The sequence below is a fragment of the Balaenoptera ricei genome, chromosome X, assembly GCF_028023285.1.
Source record: "Balaenoptera ricei isolate mBalRic1 chromosome X, mBalRic1.hap2, whole genome shotgun sequence".
Taxonomy (NCBI): Eukaryota; Metazoa; Chordata; class Mammalia; order Artiodactyla; family Balaenopteridae; genus Balaenoptera; species Balaenoptera ricei.
The window spans coordinates 10,887,781-10,907,687 of NC_082660.1; the positions used below are offsets into that span (position 1 = coordinate 10,887,781).

At 43.7% G+C, this 19,907-nt stretch overlaps 1 pseudogene; it reads left to right on the forward strand.

Annotated features, from left to right (window-relative positions):
• The first annotated feature begins 9,934 nt into the window (after positions 1-9,934).
• Positions 9,935-16,786, forward strand: LOC132357886 (aldo-keto reductase family 1 member B10-like; annotated as a pseudogene).
• The last annotated feature ends 3,121 nt before the right edge of the window (positions 16,787-19,907 follow it).

Here is a 19,907-nt window from a genome sequence, read left to right on the forward strand (position 1 = left end):
GGGTGGAACCGGGTTGTGTATTCTTAACTACCTTACCAGGAGGTTCTGATGCAAAACTCCTTTGAGAAGTGTTAACTAGAGCAACGGGTGGAACATGTACTGTTTGAGTGGACTCCTGTAAATATTTTTTTCAAGAAAAATTGTCAAAAAGAGTGAATTGCAAACTATACTCCCCAGTGAACACAGCCGGAGTGCCACTCCTCTGTCATTCTAGTTGATCAGTCCTGCGATGGATTTTCCAGTTAGCTCATCCCTACACAGCCACTGATTAAAGCAGGGGATACCAACAGAGAGGCATTCCTAACAGGCAGTCTCCCTCCTCCGCCTACTCATGTGTCTTTGGACACAGGTAAGATAGTCTGTTCGTCAGAATCCAGATTCCATCTGTTTCTTTAGATCTTTGACCTTTGGAGGTGCCCCATAGTTTCAGAATCTGCTTCTATACCTCTAAGCCCTGCTCAAAATGCCACTGATGGAAAGAGATCATATTGATGTTCTATATTTAATGCCTAAAAAAAATTTGACACCTAAAATATCTTCAGTGTTTACTGAATTGATTGAAATTAAATTTATATATAATAATGGTGATGTGAATGACATTCACTCTTATCAAACAGTACAGATAGAGAAACTACCCACCTGGCCCAGGTAATTTGACATGCCTTGAGATTCCTGAACCAACACAAAGTAATAAAATTTAATTTCTAAAATATAAAAGGAGGAGGATGAGGAGAAAAAGAGAAAAAGGAAGAAAAAAGAAGGACAGCTAAGCCCTCAGTTTGTTGTGGAGGCAGTACAGGCCAGACCACTCCTGACAGATGCGTGAAGAAGCTCCAGAAATTTCTTCTACTCTGGCCCAGCCCCCAAGTGTCCCAGAGATACTTTCATTAGGGCTCTTCTTCCCTTGTTGCTATCCAGTTAAAAAAAAAACAAAATTCCTGCGACTTCCCTGGTGGTCCAGTGGTTAAGACTCCGAACTCCCAATGCAGGAGGCCTGGGTTCGATCCCTGGTCAAGGAACTAGATCCCACATGCATGCTGCAACTAAGAGCCTGCATGCTGAACTAAAGATCCCACGTGCTGCAACTAAGACCCGGCACAGCCAAATAAATAAATAAATAACAAACAAACAAATGCACATAGTTGCAGGTGCATTAAAAAAAAAAAAATTCCTGGAAATGAGGGTAGGGCATTACAGGGAGGTAAACGCACAGGGAATTCAGCTGACTCTGGGATTGGTTGAAGGGACGTTGATCAGAAACTGGTTTCTCTCCACTAAAAGTGAGTGGCATCCAACTTGCAACAGCTTTTGGAAAACTCAAAGATACCCTGTGGGAGCAATTCATTCAGCCACTCACCAGTAAAAAATAACCCTGATTTCCATTGCAAAATGGTTTTCACTTAAGAAACAAGATGAGTTTTGATTGGATTAGATTGGATTTTCTGTTTTAGCTTCGATGGCTAAGTAATGCCTTGGGATTAGGGTGTTATGTTCTCTTTTTTCTTTTTCTCTGGCTTATAAGGAGCTATGAGAACCTACATCTTTGGCTGGGGGGTTATCTCTGTTAATATTTGGGGTAGCTACAGCTTATTGACAGGAGGTAGGGGGAGATGGATTTCATTCTTTCATTCAAAAGGCAGGCCTGGGATACTGGTGCTACTTGCACTGAAAATTCCTTTCGTGAAAGGTGGGTGGAAGAACATTCCATCACATTCAGTTTCCTGTTCCCATTTCAAATGCAATGATCTGGTTTTGAGGAAAAAGAGAATATTTGTGCTTATATAGTTCATGAGAAGTCTTTTGAAATTTCTTGTTTTTACTACCTTGAAGAGTGGTGGGATAAAAAAAAACTGTAGAAATGCAAATATGCTGGCATGCTTGCATTTCCTTTTGTACTTCTTAAAAAATTCATTAAAAAAAAAAAAGACCTGTGCTCTGGCCTCCTAATTTCTAGTATTCAAAGGAACGGTGACTTCTGCACAAAGTCCAGCAAATATCTTTAGGAAGCTTTAACCCTGTATCTCAGGGCTAGGATTTCTATTTTTAAAATTTTTATTGTAAAATAAAACACAGATACAGGAAATCACATAAAGCAAATACATGTCTTAGTGAAGTAGTCTAAGTTAAGCACCTTTGTGCTTGTAAGCATTACCAGGTCAAGAAAGAGTTTTGCTAGCCACTCCAAAAGCCCCTTATTTGTGCTAAATCCTGGTCCCTTCCTACCCTCTCCCCATAAGTGACCATTTTGGCTTTTCTAGTAATCACTTCCTTGCAATTTTTAAGTTTTGTTACCCAGATACATGTACCTAGATATTATATAGTTTTGCTGATATTTTAAAATTTGATGGCTTTTAAGTCTCTTTTAATCTCTAGGTTCTCTGCCCATTCCTTTATTTTGCTTATAATTTATCTGATGAAGATCATAGACTAATTGAACAGTAGCGTTTTCACAGCATGGAGTTTGCTGATTGCATACTTGTGGTTTCCAGCTTTCAAGATGGGTGCCAATGACCTGCACTTCCCTGTCATTCATACGCTTGTATAGTCCCATCCAACGTGGTATCAGGGTTGATCGGTGTGACCAGCAGAATATAGCCAGAGTGATAGTGTGTGGCTTCTGAGGTCTTATCATAAATGACATTGTGCTGCTTCTGTTTTTCTCCCTTAGATTACTCAGCAGGAAGTAAGCCACCACGTCACGAGGACATTCAGACAGCCTGGGAGAGGCCCACGTGAGGAGGAGCTGAGGCCTCCCACCTATAGCCAGAATTAACTTACCAGCCATGTGAATGACCCACCTTGGAAGCAGGTACTCCAGCCCCAGTCAAGCCTTCAGATGACTTCCGCCCCAGCTAACATCTTGACTGTGACCTCCTGTGTGACCCTGAGCCAGAACCACCCTGCTAAAACACTCTTGAGTTCCTGACCCAGGGAAACTGTGAGTATAATAAGTGTGAATTGTTGTCTTAAGCCACTGTGTTTTGGGGTAATTTGTTATGCAGCAGTAAATAACTAACACAACACTCTTGGTGCAGCTCAGTATGTTCCTCTGTCCTCCATATTTCCTGCAATTCAGCATCTGGATCCTGAGATTTGTCAGACTCAGTTCATTTCCCTTTGGCAAGACCACAGGATGGTGATGTGTTTTCCTATCAGGAGGTTCACAATGTCTGTTTGTCTCTCTTTTGATGATGTTACCAGCCAATGATGCCTAACGCCTATATCTGTGTCTTCATCAGGGGTTGCAAAATGGTTATTTTTGAACTTTATCCTGTCTTTTTCATTTATTAGTTGGAATACTTTTATAGAGAAAGATTCTCCTCATTTACTATCTATTACCCACTGGTATAGTTCATAGAGGAAAGGTGGGATAAAGCTTTGATTCACTTTCTTTATTTATCACTTTTTAAGACTACAAATTGGTGTCCTGTCCTCCTATAAAGGTGACAATTATCATCATCATCATTCTAAATATTATTATGAACTCATGTATTTAAACATATTTGATGGATTTCAATCCATGGCAATTATTATCATTGTTAGGGCTCATATCTGGCCAGTGGGAGCCTCATCAAGTTGGTTCCTGAGTCTTTTGACATGATCCTGGCTGCTTCTGAGAGTGTCCTTGCTATCTGGTATTAGAAGATGTTGCAGGTTCTGTTGTGTCGTGTCAGCCTTTTGATAGCAATGCTCTTGGCCAGGAATGCCTGAGGCACTACTTGTGGCAGCCTCCACAGGTGCTTCCTGGACCAGAGCCAGTATGGTGGCTGGACCAGCCCTTGTGGTTCTTAAGATCACAGGATGTACCTTAGCAACAACCATCAGGGAACTTTGAAGAATAAGATTTATTACTCACAAATCTTGGAGGGTACCTGACACACCCAAGGGCCATACAGGGAGGTCGTAGGTAGAGAGAAGAGAAGGAGAAAGCACAGACCTGGGGCTCTACCTTTATTAGAGCCTGAATGTGGGGATGTAGAGTTTTGTGGATTCACTCTTTATTGGCAAATGTAAAGCATAAGAGCGGGAATGAGGGAGGGGGAAGGGAGATAAGGGGTCACACAAGCGGTCAGTTATCTAGACCACCCAGGGCTTTCTAAAAGGGGAACTTCATGGGTGGGGGCAACCTGATTCCTTGTCTAGTTGGTTTACTAGTAGCTGTGTTGTACAGCTGGTTATGTGTTTATTCGAGATGGCTGTCTGGGAAATGGGTGCCTCGTTAACGTCAGGCACTTATTCATCTTGTATGTTTCCTGGCCCAGACTTGGAGTCAGTCGTTTCTCCAAGAAGCCTGGGGGTTTTTTAGTGAGAAATGATATTTCAAGACCACTCTGGTCACTGGGGATCATCCCGGGTGGCCTCGGCCTGCAGCGGCTTGAAGCAGGATTTCGGTTCCCCGGCCAGAGATTGAAATCAGGCCGCGGCAGTGAGAGCTGAATCCTGGCCACTAGACCACCAGGGACAGTGGCCAGTAACAAGGCCCTGGCCCATCAGCTTTGTAGAAATGAATTCCCACAAAGAGACGGAAAGTAGTGCAACAAGTAAAGTGTTTATTAGGAGGAAAAAGAATACATGTGAACACGGGTGGACTCAGAGAGAGAGTTGCGCCCTCGTGGTAGTTTGAATCACTTATATGGGGCATTTCTTCCAGGTTTCCTCTGGCCAGTCACCTTGCTTTGCCGGGCTCTGAGTCCGTATTTGGTTCATCTCAGGGTCCTCCCTTGTGTGCGCGCTCATGTCTTAGGCAAGATGGATTCTGGCGAAGAGGCCTGTGGGTAGATTGACATCACCTACTATGGGGTGGCGCCCCCTCCCTTTTTGACCCCCGAGGAGCCTTTCTGCGCATGTGTAGTCGGGAAGGTCTCCTTGACCTCGAGAGCGAGGAATATGTGGTCTCTTTATCTCTTATCTGGGCAGGGCTCAGCTTCTCCTCGCTCCTGTTCCCCCGCAGGGGAGAAACTCTAGCTGCTCAGCCTGGGGCCCATCTGTGTCCTGCCTCAAGGAGAGCTTTAAAAATCCTGATGACTTGGTTCTCCCACCCACACCCCCCAGATTCTGATTTCCTCCATCCGTGGCGTGGAGTGGCCTGGGCATCAGAATTCTTTAAAGCCCCCCAGGGGATTCCAGTCTCTGGCTGCGTGAGAACCACTGCTCTGGGGGCGGCTTCTCACACTTGAATGTGCGGGCAAATCACCTGGGGCTTTGGTAAAATGCAAACTCTGATTCAATAAATCTGAGTTGCGTCCCAAGATTCTGCTTTTTTTTAAAAATTGGTCAGTGGAGTGTAAATTGACACTTTGAACTCCTTAGAACAATCCAGCACTATCTACCAAAATTAAAAATACCTATGTGCCTGACCCAGATTTCCCCCAAAAGATATCATTACTGGAAAACTGGGTTTGCCTCTTGATAGGTGTCGAGTCAAAAGACACAACCAAGCCAAAGTTCGGGAGAAGGATTTATTACTTGCATTAAGTAAGGAGAACACCCGGGATCTTTCCCAAAGCTGTGTCTCCCAAACAGCAAAACTGGGGAAGTTTTAAGCTAAGGGTGCATGCGTATTAATGAAGGGGCTTGAGCGGTCAACAGAGGCCAAGCTTTAGTTGATTGAAGTCATGAGGATCAGAAAGGTCAATATTATCATCCCTTAGGTTCCAGTTGATCTGGTGGTTCAGTGCTTCAGGCGAGTCTTTACCGTTGAAACAGAACTGGAAGTCTTTACAACTGATTAAAAAAAAAAGTTTTTTAATTGAAGTATAGTTAATTTATAGTGTTGTGTTAGTTTCAGGTGTACAGCACAGTGATTCAGATATATATATATATATATTCTTTTTCATATTCGTTTCCCTTATAGGTTATTACAAAATATTGAGTATAGTTCCCCTTGCTCTACAGTAGGTCCTTGTTGGTTATCTATTTTGTATACATATACATAATACATATATATGAAGTATATATATATACTATATATATAGTAGTGTGCATATGTTAATACCAAACTCCTAATTTATCCCTCCCCCACCCCTTTCCCTTCTGGTAACCATAAATTTGTTTTCTGTGTTCATTTGTCTGTTTCTTCAACTGATCTTTGCTGTTGTTACTTCTCTTGTGTGATAACAGGCAATGTTTCTGCATTCTTTTTTCCCTTAAGATCATTAATTACTGAGACCTGTTCAAGGGCAAAGCATTGTGGCCAGGCTTAGATCACAAAACGGCTTAAGCCAAAAATGGCTTCTTTTATATCAAGAAAGCCACGCCTGGTTCTCTTTCTCTAGGGACCCCCTACCCTCTCTGCTTACAGTCTTTCTCTTGCGGACATACACAGGTGCACAATGACATATGTATGCATAATTCATTACATTAGAGTTTGTACAGCAACCTAAATGTCCATCAGTAGGGAACTGTTTAAATAAATGATGGTGCATCCATAGAATGCCATAGAAGACTCTAGACTTCAAACACAATAAGGCCATCCACGTGTACTAACGGAATAATTTGTAAATGACACTGTTACATGGAAATAAGGAAGTAGAAACTATGTAAATGTTGACATTTTTATCAATACAGACTATCTAGGGAGGGATGTGTAAGAGTTGGGAATAGTGGTTGCCTGCAGAGAATTGGGAGACGGGTAACAAATGAAAAACAAATCCAGATTTCGTAAGTAATTCAGGACTTTATTCAAAAGGATTATTGGGATGGGGTGCAAGAGGTGATTGCAGCAGAGCAAACCCTCCCAGCACCGATCTGCCAGCTCTCAAGGGTTAGACGAGAGGCGGTCTTCTTTCCTAGGGAAGGAACCAGGTAAGGCAGTCATGGGACAGTCATCAGAGAATGTCTGCACCTGAGGCTTTGCCTGTCCTCAGGAGGGATTATCTGTTGGCTCAAGCTGAGGGTGGGCCAAAGCTCCAGGGTCTCGGCGAAGGAGAGGAGCTTAACCAAAGTTTGGTTGTCAAGCATTTTGTTCTGATGGACCAGTGTGTACAACAGTTCGTCGAATCATTTTTAAGGCAAAAAATGGGAATTTCGAGCCTGTGTCTGGCCTTGTCGTATGTAACAAGGGTTTGTCCACAAGTCTTATCTAAGTCCCATGGGGAAAGGTGGTTCTTTGCAGTAAGCCTTTTCCCGGAACACAAAAGCATGGGGTTATTTCTTAGCTTTCTGCGGTTTTCCAGGTGCATAGGGCTCGGGTAGAGAACAGTGTTGTCATTGGAGACAGAAGGAACAGGGTGTGTTTTTCATGGCATATGTACTTTTGTACTTGTGAATTTTATCTATCCAGAAATTAGAAGTTTATGGACTTCCCTGGTGGTCCAGTGGTTAACGCTCTGCGCTTCCACTGCAGGGGGCACGGGTTCGATTCCAGATCAGGGAAGGTCTGCATGCCGCACGGTGTGGCCAAAAAAAAACCCCAGGAAAACAAAAATCAGAAGTTTAAACAAATGCAAAATTTTAAAATAAATTTTAAATGAATAAGTAGAAGATCACAAATTCCAGAAACCTCTTTCCTTGCTACAGTTGAGAATTCTTTCAAAAGGCTCTGGATGCAGAAAGGAGTCTTGGGGAGTGTTTCTTAAAACTTTGGTGAAAGCGCTGAGGTTAGGAACTATCCAGTGTTTTGAATACTCGGTTCTGAGCGTCCGCCCTACAGATGTGAAGGGCGCTGTGGGTGTGAAGGCGGCACACTGCTGGGTGCAGAAACCACTCCTATCTCTCTCTGGGTTTAATTTCACAGACAGGCATTGTACTCCCCACGAATGTGCTGAGTTTTCTTATCTCCACCTCTCCTACACTAGAACAAATCATGAAACAGGAGACAAACTGTAGCCCAAATATATGCAAGTAGAGAATTCCTGTTCCTCTGCTGAAAGGGATTTTGCTGAAGCCCTGTGGTTGTCACATGGAGCCCTTGTTAAGCAGACTGAAGACAGTTTGGCAGAGTTGGAGGATTTTCTCTCACCACTGGGGACTGATCTTATTTTAATCTTCATTTTCGACCTCAGCCAGAAATCTTACCATTCCCTCATCAGCGTGCCACTGTTCCGTCCTACAGGTGCTTAGGCAGCGTCTACACACCCAAAGATGCCGGCCTTGGCAGGACGCAGGTTGTACAGAGCGTTTGTTAACTTGATCTGCCTCATGAGCACCAGAAACTTGATTTCAATCACCAGTTGAAGTTCACGAGTCCACTTCTCTTAACAGTACTTAAAAGGGTTCTCTTACTAAAGATAGCATAATAACAGAATAATTAAACCCACTCTCGGGAAATGAACTGTATACAGCTTTCTAGATTTTTTAAAATTTTATTTATTTTATTTATTTATTTTTGGCTGCGTTGGGTCTTCGTTGCCGCACGTGGGCTTTCTCTAGTTGTGGCGAGCGGGGGCTACTCTTCGTTGCGGTGCGTGGGCTTCTCATTGCAGTGGCTTCTCTTGTTGCGGAGCACGGACTCTAGGCTCGTGGGCTTCAGTAGTTGTGGCTCGTGGGCTCCAGAGCGCAGGTTCAGTAGTTGTGGCGCACGGGCTTCGTTGCTCCGCAGCATGTGGGATCGTCCCAGACCAGGGCCCGAACCCGTGTCCCCTGCATTGGCAGGCGGATTCTTAACTGCTGCGCCACCAGGGAAGCCCCTATACAGCTTTCTGAATACAGTTGTCCCTCAGTATCTGCAGGGGATTGGTTCCAGGACATCCCACCCCCACCCTTTTGGATACCGAGATCCACGGGTGCTCAAGTCCCTTATATAAAATAGTGTAGTATTGTAAAGGAAAATAAAAATGGAGTTGGTATTGCTAAGAGAGCTCTCTAAAATGGAGCTGGGAGACCACTGAGGAAGTGGGACTTACATCTCAGCCCAGATGGAATCTGAACTTTTGACCACTTTCTGTCTTAACGCAGGCATCCAGAACATCTGCACAGTGTTCCAGAAACTCAAGACACTTATGGGACCCTTACCCTAAATAACTTGTGACAGCCTATCCCTTAAGGACAAATACTTCTTTTTGCATCAGAGCCAATCATAATTCTTGCAAGACAACTTTAACAACCTCATGGCTTTTGCCTTTATAAGCCCCTTATCCTTTCTCTTCCCAGGGTCACTCTTTGTTTTACCCAAATCTGTGTCTCCTGAATTGAAATTCCTAAGACCCCAAGCAAAGCTGTTTGTTCTTTACAGCTTCAATACTGATTGTTGTTCAACAACATTTGCATATAACCTACTCAATCCTGCCATATACTGTAAATCATCTCTAGATTACTTATAATTCCTAATACAATGGAAGTGCTACGGTAATAGTTGCTAGAGTGTGGCAAATTCAAGTTTCGCTTCCTGGAACTTTCTGGAACTTTTTTTTCTGAATATTTTTGATCCATGGTTGGTCGAATCTGTGGATTTGGAGCCTGTGGATACAGACGGCTGATTGTAGTGAACTTGAGCGAATAGAGATTGATCAGGACAAGGCTGGGGGTGGACTAGTTGTGACATCAACTCCCAAGTTGGCCTTAGATGGAAATGGTTGATTCTTCAACAGGAAGGCCTGAGAATATACATAAGAATGTACCTTGCAGACCTCTACCTCTAGGAGCATAGTTAACTAAGGGCCCCAGCAGCTGTGCTCTGAAGCCGTCACAGCGTCTGTGCTGAGGCCACAACTCCCATGCGGTGCTCCCTGCTAGTAACCAAGTGTGATGGGACACTGAGGCAGCCTGTCACTGGGAGACACACTTTCTTCTGTTGGTGGACTTAGGCTCCAACACACCCCAGCAGCTTTGGCGACCCTTCCTTTGTCTGCACAGGAGTCTAGGATTCTTCCACCAACCTGCTCTCCCACTCTCCTTCACTGGGGTCAGACTTACATTGAGGATTGAAGTGGCTCCAGCCTTCCCCAGCATTCTCCCCCGTTTCTCCCACAGGCATTTCCCCTGGTAAAATCCTCGCATGTTTAACCCCATCATGGTGAGTGCTTCGCGGAGGACCTACACTAACCCATGGCCGTATCCAGATCCTTGCTTCTGTCTGCTGACCTCATTGTGGACCTTGGGCCTTCTTGCCTCATGTCCCCACACTGGGGGACGTCTTGTGCCAGCCTTATTGGTATGGTTTCTTTTATTTAGAGGCTCTGTTTCAATTACAGTAAGTCCGCTACATACGAACGAGTTCCGTTCCGACAGCATGTTCGTAAGTCCAGTGTGTTCTAAGTCCAACAAAGCCTAGGTACCCAACTAACACAATCGGCTATATAGTACTGTACTGTTTAATAGGTTTATAATGCTTTTCACACAAAGAATACATAAAAATAAACAAACACAAAAAATAAACTTTTAATCTTACAGTACAGTACCTTGAAAAGTACAGTAGTACAGTACAACAGCTGGCATACAGGGGCTGGCGTCGAGTGAACAGGCAAGAAGAGTCACCGACTGGAGGAGGGAGAGGAGGTGGGAGATGGTAGAGCTGAAGGATCATCAGCAATAGGAGACAGAGGGCAAGCTGCAGTTTCATTCACGCCTGACGTTGATGGCACAGGTACTGGTTCCTTACTGGATTCCATTCTATCCACCCTCTTGAAAAAAACGATCCAGTTATGTCTGGGTAGTAGCTTGTCCGCACCTTTGAAAGTTCGCGTGTAGGGGACTTACTGTATGGTAAGTCTTAGTCTTCTGTGATTTCTGTTCATGAGGTGCACATCCTTTATAGGTTGTGTTTTTAAGATTTAGATTCTGCTGTCCCTGTTACAGCATAGATTTGAGAAATTCCATCAAATTACATCTCATCTTTGATAGAGGCTGGAAAACACTGGCTGCCATTCCCCAGTGACTTGGCCTGTCTTTTGTCTGTCTCTGTACTGCAGAATTTCAGGACATTCTGGGCCTTGCCTTCAGTCTAAGTTGGACTGAAGTTGTTGAAGAGGGTTAAAATGGTAGGAATTTTTGGTGCAGGGAGAGCAAGTTACAGATTGAAAATGACCCCAAAAGTTTCCCCTGGCCCAGAAGTCCCTGACTCAGTGATAATTCAGGTGTCTGATTCTGGTGTACCCACTGACTGTTTTACTACTTAACCCCTTTACAGTCATTGTGGGGCTACACACATACAGGTCATATCATTTCAGTTCATTGCAAATTATTTTGTTGGAATGGAATTTTGCCACATCGAATATTGAATAATATTAGTAGAAAACTGTGTGAGTTCAAGAACATGTTCATTTTGAAAATGAATCATCTCTACATAGGAAATGGTAATATTATCTCCAGGAAGGGATATTGAGTGATGAGAGGACACAGGCAAAAGGGAGGCTGACTTTTGGCCTAAACACTTTGAATTACTTTGGGCTGAGGAAGTATTACTACTTTTTCTAAAAGTTCTTAACAACAGAAAATGAATTAACTCATGATGAGCAACCAAACAATGAAAATGTGATTCTCCTTCGATTATTTAGACCTTTCCCTTTACCTAACCGATTGAATCTTATGCTTGGTCTGCTGCCATCAAAATTGGATGGTGAAAACAAACAAACAAACAAACAAACAAAAAAACTGGATGGTGACTGGGACTTCCCTGGTGGTCCAGTGGTAAAGAATCTGCCTTCCAACGCAGGGGATGTGGGTTTGATCCCTGGTCAAGGAACTAAGATCCACATGCCGCGGGGCAGCTAAGCCCACGCGCCACAACTACTGAGCCTGCGCGCCTCAACGAGAGAGCCCACGTGCTGCAAGCTACAGAGCCCACGCGCTCTGGACCCCGCGTGCCACAACTAGAGAGAGAAAACCCGCATGCCACAACTAGAGAGAAGCCCACGCGCCGCAACGAAGAGACTGCGCTCTGCAACGAGAAAGATCCCGCATGCCGCAGCTAAGACCCAACACAGCAAAAAACAAAAACAAAAACTACTGGATGGTGACAGTCATGCTTGACTCCACCTCTAACTCTACTGACTACCGTCTCTCTCCTCTAATGCCTTTCTGTTCGCAATAATGTAGAATCTAATTCTCACTGCACCTTCACTCATTTGCTCCTGGGAATGGGTATTAGTTTAACCATCTTTGTTTTCTGTGATGGTCAGCTTTCAGTTAAAGATGATAAAGTCTTTAAAGGGTCCATGTAAATGTATAGGCACAAAAGTACCTCAAAGAGAAGGTAACTATCTGTAACGTGACGATGTTCTTCCCACTGAAAAAGTAAAATATCCCTGTGTCTTTAAAAGCTGATGGCTTTTTAAGCGGGGAAAGGCTGTTAACAGAGAGGTACGGCACTTCTAAACTAACATATGGAAAGTATTATAGACCAAGAAGTGAAAGAGTCCTGAATTACATCCAGGTGGTCTCCCTGGTTATAATTATAAACACTTATGAAATCATCGATGTATAAATGCAGCAATACGAAACCCTCAGCTCTTGGCCAGAGGTGAGCAAAGATTTTTTTTTTTTCATTCCAAAGCCAATGATTTCTATTTATAACACTTCCAAGCTGAAACTAGCATTCTCATTACATGTATTCATAAAAATGATAAATGGGCCATTTCCTGATGAATGAGCAGATTTCCTAGCATTCAATGGAAAATAAAGTACAAAAGAGGGAAAATGTCACTGAGCAAACACCTCTGTTCCTTGTCGTTCTGGACTGACTACTGAAAGTGACATGAAAAATGAGTATGGGGCACTAATTTCAGGGCTCCTAAGGGTAGGGTCTCAGGTGTAGCAAAACCAAGAGGCACTAAACCACTGCGTCTAACTTTCTGAACTGAGGCTGAGCCAGCCCTGTGAGGAGAGGAGAATGGACATGGTCTGGAATAATAATACGAGACCTTGGAACACACGAGGCGGTGCCTAGGAGGTTGCTAATCCATGGTACTGTAGGAGGAACGGCTGCTGTCAGACCTGGGGTGTTAGCAGAGTCAAAATCAGCGACTCTTTCTGAGTTGCTAACTGAATTTAGGGTTGGTCCTGGTAAAGTGAGTCACCTTTCCAAATCTACAGTTCTTCATCTTTTTTATCAGTGCTCCTCTTGTATTTCTCCAGCTTTCACAATTCCTTGTCTCTCTCAATGCTTCATTCTCTTCTACAATTCTCCAGTCTCTCCCACGATTCCAATTCTTTCCCACGATTCTCAGCCTCTCCCCAGTTGTCTCTTCTCCCTCACAAATGTACATTTTATCTGCTATTCTCTCCCATCATTGTCTCCCACAACCCTCCATACTCTCCCGCACTTCCCCGCCTCTCCCACAGTTGCCATATTTTCCTACAATTTCTTGTTTTACCTTACAGTGTTACGTTTTCATTTTCTCTCACAGTTCTACATTCTCTCACAATTGTTTTCTTCCACAATTCCCATCTCTTCCCTCAATTCTCTTCTCTTCCTCAACTTGCCATTCTCTCATATTTCCCTGTGTTTCCCCCATTTCTCCATTCTCTCCCATAATTCCCATTCCCATCTCTCCCACAGTTGTCTGCTCTCCCACAATGCCGTCTTTCCACAATTCTCCATTTCCTCCCCCAATTTCTTATATTTCCTACAATTCTCTATCTCTCTATGATTTTTTAAATTAATTTATTTATTTAGTTTTGGCTGCGTTGGGTCTTCGTTGCTGCACGCGGGCTTTCTCTAGTTGCGGCGAGAGGGGGCTACTCTTCGTTGCGGTGCGTGGGCTCCTCATTGCGGTGGCTCTTCTTGTTGTGGAGCACAGGCTCTAGGTGCACGGGCTTCAGTAGTTGTGGCGTGCAGGCTTCAGCAGTTGTGGCTCGCGGGCTCTAGAGCGCAGGCTCAGTAGTCGTGGCTCACGGGCTTGGTTGCTCCGCGGCATGTGGGATCTTCCCAGACCAGGGATCGAACCCGTGTCCCCTGCACTGGCAGGCGGATTCCCGACCACTGGGCCACCAGGGAAGCCCTCTCCATGATTCTTTTTACTCTTTTATAATTCTCTTTTCCCCCATTCCCCACTCAACTGCCCTGTCATTGTTTCTCCCGTAATTCCTCATTCTCTTGCCCAATCAGAGGCAGCCCCCACAATTCCCTGTTTTCCCCACAGTTCCATGCCTCCCCCTCCCCCACTCATCACTGTTCCCCCACAATCCCCTGCAGCCTCCCCCCACGTCACCATAGCCCCCACAATTCCCTGTTTTCCCCACAGTTCCATGCACCCCCTCCCCCACTCATCACTGTTCCCCCACAATCCCCTGCAGCCTCCCCCCCCACGTCGCCATAGCCCCCACAATTCCATGCTACCCCTCCCCCACTCATCACTGTTCCCCCACAATCCCCTGTAGCCTCCCCCCACGTCACCATAGCTCCCACAATTCCCTGTTTTCCCCACAATTCCATGCCTCCCCCTCCCCCACTCATCACTGTTCCCCCACAATCCCCTGCAGCCTCCCCCCCACGTCACCATAGCCCCCACAATTCCGTTTTCCCCACAATTCCATGCTCCCCCTCCCCCACTCATCACTGTTCCCCCACAATCCCCTGCAGCCTCCCCCCACGTCACCATAGCTCCCACAATCCCCTGTTTGCTCCCTCGGTTCTGCATTCTCGCCCACAATCTCCCTACAGCCCCCCCCCAATTCTATGTGGCCCCCCACAATCCCCCACTTGCTCCCTCAAGTCCTCATTCTCTCCCACAAGTCACTGTTTCTCTCAAAATTTCCCATTCTCTCCCACAATTCCGTGTTTTCTCTCCCACTTTTTTTCTGTCGGGCACTTCTCTGTGCTCTTTCCCAATTGTCTGTCCTCTCTCTGTTTTTCATTCTTTCTCACAATTCCCAGCTCTCTCACGATTCCCTGTTTTTTCCACAGTTCCATAGAGTTCCTACAGTCTCCATTTTCTTCCACAATTCCATATCTCTTCTACAGTCCCCTAGCCTAAAATGCTCTATTCTCTTAGGATTTCCCATTCTCCCACACGATTCTCCATTTTTCTCTCACAATTTTGTTTTCTCTCAATAGTCTACATTTACTCTCACACTTCTTTTTCTCTGTCGATTCTCCATTCTCTTTTAAAGTTCTGTTTTCTGCCACAACTCTCTCTCACAGTTTTCCATTCTCTCCCACAATTCCTTGTCACTCCCACAATTCTGTTTTCTGTCCCACAACTCTTTATTATAGGACTTGACACAAAATTTTGTAATTATGTCTTAAAGTGTGTATTTCTCTTACCTATGAGTTTTCTGAAGTTGGAAAATATAAAATATATATAAAATGTATATATTAAGTTGTTTAACCTCTGTGTCTGTGCTGGTCACAAGGCAGCCTGCCCACAGGTGCCAGTTCACACACTGTTTTATGAGATGAGCCTGTGCCAGAAGGGAAAGCAATTTCCTTCATCAATAAAGTCTTTCTGTGAAAACAAAAAAAAAGTCATCCTGACTAAACACTTTGCTGAGTGCCATATCAGATTTACATTTTGGTATAAGCTTTTTGTCTTAGTTTAGACCAGTAACTGGCACTTCCTGGAGTGGCACTAGGGTAGCACTGCCCTTTATCACTTACAGTCTAGATCTTATTGTATAGCGGAGCAGTCGCTGAAGCGGTAAGAGGGCAGTAAAGGGATAAAGGAATTAATCTGGAACAACATGATTTATTCTACTGTACTTACGGAGCATCTGTGACATGCCAGGTTCTGTGTTAAGTGCTGGGAATACAAAAGTAAACATTCTGGACACAGTCCCTGCTTGAAGGCCAGTTTCCTTAACCAGGGCACAAGGTACCTATCTGCTTGCTCAGAACTGTTTCTGCACTGACCGTGGCCACCTTAGTGGTACTCAGTACCAAAGCCAAGATGTCCATTGTGGATCTGGGCACCTGAAGGTCTCCCCCAGGCAAAGTCAAGGAGCCTGTGAAGGAGGCCACTGATGCAGATATCACCACATTGTGCCTGTGTCTATCGGAAGAAGAATGAGATGGCGGAAGCCACCGAAAGAAGGTTGTGAAGAAGGAGGACCTCTTCATCATTGACAAGTTACGGCCCCTCTTCTTTGAAAGAACCTAGTGAAGGAAACCTGTCAGAAGACCCTCAAGGATCTGAAACTGGACCATCTGGACATTTATCTTAATCACTGGGATTATAGCCTGGGGATGACTTTTCTCCAAAGACAATAAAGGCAGTGTCCTGGCCAGTGAAGTAACATTCTTGGTCGCCTGGGAGGCCATGGAGGAGCTGGTGGATGAGGGGGTTGGTGAAAGCCATTGGAATCTCCAACTTCAGCGACCTCCAGATCAAAATACTCTGTATTTAATTTGCTTTAATTTAAAATTTTAAATTGCAGTATAGTTGATTTACGATACTGTTAATTTCTGCTGTACAGCAGTGATTCAGTTGTACATATATATACATTCTTTTTTTTTAATATTCTTTTCCATTATGGCTTATTATAGGGTTTTGAATATTGTTCTCTGTGCTATACAGGCCTTGTTGTGTAACCAAAAAAACTGTTGAACAAGCCCGAAACAAAATACAAAGCAGTGACTAACCGGATTGTCACTTGTACGTCATGCAGGAGAAATGGAGCCAGTCCTGCCACTCCAAGGGCATAACTGTCACACCATACAGCCCTCTGGGCTCTCCGGTGAAACCTTGGGCCAACCCAGAGGACCTTTCCCTACTGGAGGGTCTCAAGGTTGATATTGCTGCAAAGCACAAAAACTACAGGCCAGGTTCTCATCAGGTTCTGTATCCAACGGAATGTGGTTGTAATCCCCAAGTCTGTGACACCAACATGCATCGCTGAGAAATTTTGGGCCTTGACTTTCAAATTGAATGATGAAGAGATGGTGATCATACTCAGCTTCAGCAGAAACTAGAGGGCCTGCACCGTGAACCCTCTGTCTCATTTGGAGGATTATCCCTTCAATGCAGAATATTGAAGCTGAATCTCTTGATTAGATTGCCCGGCAGGTGTTCTCCGTTCACTTCACTAAAGTCTAACTCTCTCCACCAGAGTCCTATTTTAGCCAAGCTAATCTGAGATCATATTGAGCCTGGCCCTGCTGTAGGCCAGAATCTAGGCAGTGTTGTATACTGGGAGCAGATTATCACAAGGAGATAGGATTCAGATAAGCAATTTACAGTATTTTTCACTTATTTGATTTGATCGCCAGGGAACTCTGCTAACACTGAGAATATAAAGATTAAAAGAATAAAGAATAATAGTGCAAAAAAAAATCCCTGCTCTTATGGAATTTACTTACTAGTAGACAAATAGATCAACCCACCAATGAACAATCCAGTACACAAACAGATAAGTAATTTCAAAATGTGAAGCATCATGAAAAAAATGAAACAGCTAGTGTGATGGAGATTGAGGGGTGGTGCTGCCCGTCTCCTGGGATCTTGTTAGAAATGCTGGATCTCAGTGCCCTCCCCCCACTGCCCCCGCTCTGTCTTCCCCTCCAAACCACTGGGTCCAAGTCTGCATTGTAACAGCTTCCCCAGGAGATCCGTGTGCACAGTGCAGATTGAGAACCCTGGATACAACCTCAGATGTGGTCGTCAGGAAGACCTCTCTAGCGGAGGTGGGGGCATTTTAGCTGAGACCTGAATGATGAGAAGGACCCAGCATGTAGAGATCAGGACAAAGTGGTCCAGACAATGGGAACAGCAAAGGAGAGCTTCCTGTGATTGGAATGAACAGGGGAAGACCAGCAGGGCCTGTACGGGGTGAGTGAGGGCAGAACATAGGAGAGGATATGGGGACTGGAGCGTGCTGGGCTTCTTGGGGCGGGGGGTTTGCATTTTCTTCTAAGTGAGATGTGAAGCCATAGGAGGGTTTTAAAAAGAAGAGTTATTGACCTGACAACAGGGAGAATTTGCTTTTCTCAACTTCGCTCTTCACCACTCTCCAGTTATGTCTGGAGACCTTCACTTGACCCCCTGCCAGCGCTGCCCTTGACCTTCACAGTCTTTGCTAAGGCCTGAAGGCACGAAGGCAAGTTCCTAAGACACAGCCGGTGGGCGTCCTTATAGCTCAGTGTTCCACGGGGTCTGCATGGGTTCACCAGGACTCGCCGCATCGGTACGCAGAGGGACCGTGTCTGTATCATGTCTCTCTCAAGGGCCAGGGCTGCCTCTCACTCTTTGAAATAAACGCCACTGTTCTTCAGAGGAATTTGTTGCCAATGAAGTTACGTATTGCCAGAAATTATCGTTCTGTTGAACATTTTCAACACCGTTATAACAACTTCAGAGGATAGGCTATTGCTAATCAGTAAATCTCAATCTTTTGTTTATAAATGATAGTTCAGAGTCTCTTCTCAAACGCCTACAAAGAAAATTAATCTTTATTCATTAATCTATTTATTAATTTATTCATTTGAAGAATGCTCTAAGATTGTGGATACCTATCTTTTAATGTGGATCAGTCCCAACTTTTTATCTAAACCCTAGTTCCATGCTTCCAGATGTACATAGGACGTCACTTTTTGTTTTTGTTTTTTTTTTTGATGTGGACCATTTTTAAAGTCTTTATTGAATTTGTTACAATATTGCTTCTGTTTTATGTCTTGGTTTTCGGGCTGTGAGGCATGTGGGATCTTAGCTCCCTGACCAGGGATTGAACCCACACCCCCTGCATTGGAAGGCAAAGTCTTAACCACTGGACCACCAGGGAAGTCCTGGACATCACTCTTTGAATAAGTTTCTCTTATTTCTTTCTCCTACAAATGTGATGCCTTTTTTTAACTACTTGCTTTCTAGCAGTGGGAGGTTCCCAGATGAAAACCTTAGGATTGTTTTTTAACTTTTGTTCCTGCCCTCTTATTATTTATATCCATTTTGTTATCAAATCTTGGTTTCCTTTTTTTTTTTTTTTCTTCTCTGACCCTTTTCCCTCAGTTGCTACTGCCAGAATCCTAAAACCTTCATTCTTCCAACAAGGTCCAGGCTCTCCATACCTATGGATTATATATAGTCCCTGGAGTACAACTCTAGGAATGAACAGGACACCTTGCTGTGGCCTCCTTAGAACCATTGTTGCCGCTTAGACTTCAGGATGAAATGGTCTGTCCTGTGCCTCTCCAGAAGTAAAATGCAGGAAAAAAATCCTCAACTCTACAGCTCTAAACTCAAAATAGCATCTTTATAACATGCAAAGTATGGGGTGCTGTCAAAACCCATATTTTATTTAAAACAGCAGTCCTGTCTCAGCCAACTACAAACTCTCTTAAAAAAAAAAAAAACAACTTTAAACTCTCTAAGGTCTGGAACCATAACTTTCCTGCCAGTATGTTTCCTTCCAGATATATATTCTTTCTCGCAACTTAAACCCCAAAGGCTCCTCGGCTTCTTTCCGCTGCTTAAATGATTGATTTTGAATGTCAACGTTTATAGTACCCAGAGGTTGACATTTACAAAGTCTTTAGCTATATTTTTTTTGTGTCATATGCAACTCACTGAGCACATGTGTCATTTGGGGTTTTTTCTGGTTTTAAATATTAATTTTTAAAAATTTTTATTGAAATATAGTTGATTTACAATGTGTTAGTTTCAGGTAGACAGCAAAGTGACTGAGTCATTATATATGTGTGTGTGTATATATATATATATATATATATATATATATATATATATATATATATTCTTTTTCAGATTCTTTTCCCTTATAGGTTATTACAAAATACTGAGTATAGTTCCCTGTGTTATACAGTAGGACCTTGTTGTTTATCTATTTGTATATAGTAATTTGTATCTGCTAACCCCAAACTTCTAATTTATCCCTCCCCCCTTTCCCCTTTGGTAACTGTAAGTTTGTTTTCTATGTCTGTGAATCTGTTTCTGTTTTGTAAATAAGTTCATTTGTATTCTTATTTTAGATTCTGCATATAAGTGATATCATATGATATTTGTCTTTCTCTGATGTACTTCACTTAGTATGATAATCTCTAGATGTGTGTCATTTGTGACTTTCCTTTTTTTATACACTAAGGA